Genomic DNA, 5,223 nt, shown 5'->3' with positions numbered 1-5,223 from the left:
ATGTTGCCTTATCTAAACTATATTCCTGCCTCGCCTCACATGACTGTCTTCTCCCCTTTCTCTTCCTGTTTCTCTCCTCCTGTTTGGTTTCTTTCTCCATCATCATCACCATCATCAGCTTCGTCTGTTACTTGTTTTTCTCCTCTTTTCGTTTTTGTTCTTTTGAGTTTGTTCATCTTCTTTTTTTCATTTTATTCTTTTCATTATTTTCTTCTTCCTCTTTGTCTTCTTTTTGTTTTTCTTGTTCCTGTTCTTGTTCTTCATCTTTTCATTTTTCTTCTTCTCCTTCTTCTTCTTTTTTTTTCTTCTTCTTCTTCTTCTTCTCCTTCCTCTCTCCTAGTTTTGTTCTTTGTTTTTTTTTCTTGGTTGTGTTTTGTTCTTGTATTCTTGTTTTTCCTCTTGTTACTTTTGTTCCTCCTCCTCCTCCTCCTCCTCCTCCTCCTCCTCCTCCTCCTTACCCATCTATACCCATCCGCCTCACAAACGAACAGAATAAATGAATCAGAAAATGAGTAAACAGACAAAATGTGAGTAAATTATGCATGGACACAATATAATTAACAGTGTAGCTATTAGTGAATGATCCACCTCTCGCCCGAACAAGCCCCGCCACGCCCAGCCAGGTAAATCGATAGGGTATACAGGTGAATATTATGTAAGAAGGTGCATTAGTGGATGGATGGGGGTAGGTAAATCGATAGATGGAATGATAAATAAATACATAAACAAGTGGATTGATATTGATAGTTACATCGACAAATACGAATAGATATATCAATGGATGTGTAAATAGCTAGATAGACAGATGATGAGATTGATAATTAGGGACTCAAATAGTTGTACTTAAATAGGTTGAGCTAGGTATTTATTTATTTATTTACAACAAGGGAGACAGCTCAAGGGCACAAAAAAAAGGAAACAATAATAAAAAAAGCCCGCTACTCGCTGCTCGCTGGGTATATAATTAGTTAGACATTGATAGAGAGATGGATAAGAAGATAGATGGAAAGATAGATAAAGAGGAAGATAGACAGATAGACCAACAGGCACAGAGATAAATAACTGGATAAATAGACAAAAAATAGACATAGACGATCAGACAGACAGACAGACGGTTGGTTGAGAAAACACTTAATCAGATACATATATAAACAAAAAATAATAGCCTTCAGGAGTGTATACATGCAGGTCTTAACCCCTGTACAGATTGGTATGGAAAGCCGTATTAGAAAGTTAAATGCCGTGAAAAAGAAAAAGAAAATTAATAGATAACTTTGATGACTATGATTATGATGATGATGAAATGTTAACTGTAATGAAGTAGATGAGTATGATTTGTAAGTAGTTAAAACATAATATATATAAAAAAAGAATACAATAACTAGTAGCCGATAAAGCAATAAATACATAAGTCACTTGAAGAAAAAGACCGACATAGAAAGGTTAATAGACAACAGATAATATAATGAAGTAGATAATGTAATAATGGACAATATATAATAGACAGTAGTGATAGATACATGACTCAAATGAAAGGTTAATAGATAATTGATAATAGATGGTAATAGATAATTGATGATATTAGTTAATAGAGAATAGTAAAAGATAGATAGACGACTCAGATGAAAAGTTAATAGATAATAATAGATAATAAACAATAGTGATAGATAGATAGATTAACAAGTCGGTAAAATATGTCATTGGATAGACAGTAATAGATTGTAATAGATAATTGATGATATTAGTTAATAGAGAATTGTAAAAGATAGATAGACGACTCAGATGAAAAGTTAATAGATAATAATAGATAATAGACAATAGTGATAGATAAATATATTAACAAGTCGGTAAAATATGTCATTGGATAGATAGTAACGTAGAAATATCTCCCTCATTACACGCTGCCATCACTCTCTTATTATTTCAAGTTAAAAAAAAAGAAAGATCTGATAATGTATTTTTTTTTCTCTCGGCTGCTCGACCTCAGCCTCAATTCAGCGCTCGACGATGTTCTAATGATGGGAGGAATTTTGTACCTCTATAACTTTTTTTTTCTCGTCCTTCCTTCAATAGTATTCGATCTCATCACGACGCTTGGAGTTTAATCAATGGATGAGCTTTTTTTTTTATCATTGTAATTTCCATGCAGTTTTATTATCATTATTATTTTTTTTTATGCAGGGGGCTTATCGTATGCTTTGGGTCTCTGCCTGCAGCGTTTTCTTTCATTAATGGCAGAGATATGAATGAAATTGTGTGTGTGTGTGTGTGTGTGTGTGTGTGTGTGTGTGTGTAATGATAGTCTCCATGCAGTTACCTTGCTGTTTTTCTTTCTTTTTCAAGCTCTGTCTTTTTCTGTCTGTCTGTCCGTCTATCTGTCTGTTTCTGTCTGTTGGTCTTGTTCTCTCTCTCTCTCTCTCTCTCTCTCTCTCTCTCTCTCTCTCTCTCTCTCGTTGGTTTACCTTTTTTGTGATTAAAGCTAAAATCAGCGAGTTTTTTTCGTGTTTTTTTTTAGGATACACACACACACACACACACACACACACACACACACACACACGGATGCACGCCTATTTTTATTTTCATCGCTACCACCATCACCACCACAAATATTAGTTGCTCTTCGCTTTAAATACAAAAAGATGGGTGGCTATTATTGCTAGCTAGTGACAGGCAGGCAGGCACGATATACATAATTCAGTACACCGTAGACAAACCGCATCGTTCTCCTCATAGCTTGTAAGTGCGTATTAGATAGCATGGTGAGGTTTTATTTCTTCTTTATGTTCTTGTTCTTGCTCCTGTTCTAGTTCTTGTGGTTGTTCTCGTTCTTCTTGTTCTTCCTTTTTTCTTCCTCCCAAAACTCATCCTCGTCTTTTAAAGTACACAGTGCAAAAAACATGTGAGAAGCTATGCAGGTATAAAACATTGACTAATGTCATTTATCACTCTAATGCAATTAAATTAAAAAGTCAAACCGTTGAAAAAAAACTCTACTGAAGGACTGATCTGATACAATGAATGATAGCGTGTGCAGAAGACCTAAATTTATGTCCGTTTAATATATATCACCATATACATAACTTCCTATCATTTATTTACCATTAGTGTGTCAAACATTTGCCGATGAAGTATGGACGCCTAACCTTTAAAATTTGTGTCATGCCGCTAACTCATCGCACCATTGCAGGATTTGACCAGGACTGTTGCTCTGGTTAGACGCTGGGGTTCTGCTGGAGTGCTTGCATGTGACTCCTATTCTTCCTGTTTTAGATTTTTGACCACTCTCATCCTCATACACTCGCCGCGTCCTCGGCATCATGACCGTAACCAACACATCGTAGTAACTGATTAACTCATGCTCTGACTGATTAAGAGGAAATGGAAGACGATTTATCCTCTTCTAAACCTCTTAATCCTCTTCCATTTCCTCTTAATCCTCTTCTAAACATCTTAATCCTCTTCCATTTCCTCTTAATCCTCTTCTAAACCTCTTAATCCTCTTCCATTTCCTCTTAATCCTCTTCTAAACCTCTTAATCCTCTTCCATTTCCTCTTAATCCTCTTCTAAACCTCTTAATCCTCTTCCATTTCCTCTTAATCCTCTTCTAAACCTCTTAATCCTCTTCCATTTCCTCTTAATCCTCTTCTAAACCTCTTAATACTCTTCCATTTCCTCTTAATCCTCTTCTAAACCTCTTAATCCTCTTCCATTTCCTCTTAATCCTCTTCTAAACCTCTTAATCCTCTTCCATTTCCTCTTAATCCTCTTCTAAACCTCTTAATCCTCTTCCATTTCCTCTTAATCCTCTTCTAAACCTCTTAATCCTCTTCCATTTCCTCTTAATCCTCTTCTAAAGCTCTTAATCCTCTTCCATTTCCTCTTAATCCTCTTCTAAACCTCTTAATCCTCTTCCATTTCCTCTTAATCCTCTTCTAAACCTCTTAATCCTCTTCCATTTCCTCTTAATCCTCTTCTAAACCTCTTAATCCTCTTCCATTTCCTCTTAATCCTCTTCTAAACCTCTTAATCCTCTTCCATTTCCTCTTAATTGATTTTCTATCTTGTCAAAGTATTCATAATTAACCCTAGACATTGGGGGCAATTTTCTGTTTAGCACTGGATCTTAATTAGTCTTCTTCATAAACAAGAATATCCCCGGCCGGCGCCAACACAATTTTAATTCTTGTCACAACTAGAATTGAAGGATCTCATTTGGGGGAAAACATTCGGTATGATCTCGTCCGGTTCACCTTCCCATCACGTGTTCACGGCCACTCGCCACTCTGGAGAAACTCATTAATTTTTAGGGCTGGACTAATCCCCAACGTTTCAAGATCAGTTTTGTGCTGGACCAATCCCCAACGTTTCAAGATCCTACCAATACACACCCCTAATCGTCAGTGTTGGCGGACGAGGCAGCACTGGATGGGACGATAATCACACATAAGAGAGACAGAATAGAGGTGAGGAGCGAACGGGCAAAATGCAATATGGAGCAGAAACACGAAGCGAAAGAATGGAGTAAAAGTCTAAAGGAAGATTGATAAGAAGGGAAGGTATAAGAGGAGGCTGGAGGAAGGCAAGCCAGTAGCCAGAGAGGAGGGAAGGAGAAACACCACAACAGTATTAAGGCCGGATTGTGGTGGTGGAGGGCTAGGTAGATGGGCGGCCCGCGGGAGAATAACACCTTGATACCGCTCCTTACGGGTCTATAGGAGAGCGGCAGGAGGCGAGTGGGCGCGGAGGAGTAGGGAGAGAGGCAAATGGTTTTGGAGCGAGGGAGAAAAGAGAGAGAATGGCGAGGGAGAGAGGTAATGGAGAGAAAGAGAGGACACTGATGAGAGGAAGAGGAAATTTGTGTGGGAGAGAGAGAGAGAGAGAGAGAGAGAGAGAGAGAGAGAGAGAGAGAGAGAGAGAGAGAGAGAGAGAGAGAGAGAGAGAGAGAGAGAGAGAGAGAGAGAGAGAGATCCAAAGTCACTCGCATTACTCCGCAAGATTGCCACTCGGGGACTTTTCTTTTAGGCCGTACACACACACACACACACACACACACACACACACACACACACACACACACACACACACACACACACACACACACACACACACACACTCTCTCTCTCTCTCTCTCTCTCTCTCTATCTATCTGTCTATTTCACACTTTATTTCTTTCCCCACTTCTTCACGCTCTTCCACTCCCTTTCCTCCTCCTCTTCCTC

The 5,223-nt window shown here is 38.3% G+C and overlaps 1 long non-coding RNA gene across 1 annotated transcript; it reads right to left on the bottom strand.

The window, feature by feature from the left end:
• Window positions 1-3,407: 3,407 nt before the first annotated feature.
• LOC127006475 (uncharacterized) lies at window positions 3,408-4,047 on the bottom strand. The gene is made up of 3 exons (XR_007759585.1): window positions 3,902-4,047; window positions 3,697-3,819; window positions 3,408-3,655 (listed from the first exon to the last, which is right to left on the bottom strand). It is a non-coding gene; the product is annotated as an uncharacterized LOC127006475 (long non-coding RNA).
• Between the last annotated feature and the right edge of the window lie 1,176 nt (window positions 4,048-5,223).

The sequence above is a fragment of the Eriocheir sinensis genome, chromosome 32 (assembly GCF_024679095.1).
Source record: "Eriocheir sinensis breed Jianghai 21 chromosome 32, ASM2467909v1, whole genome shotgun sequence".
Taxonomy (NCBI): Eukaryota; Metazoa; Arthropoda; class Malacostraca; order Decapoda; family Varunidae; genus Eriocheir; species Eriocheir sinensis.
This window is presented reverse-complemented; position numbering and strand designations above follow the sequence as displayed.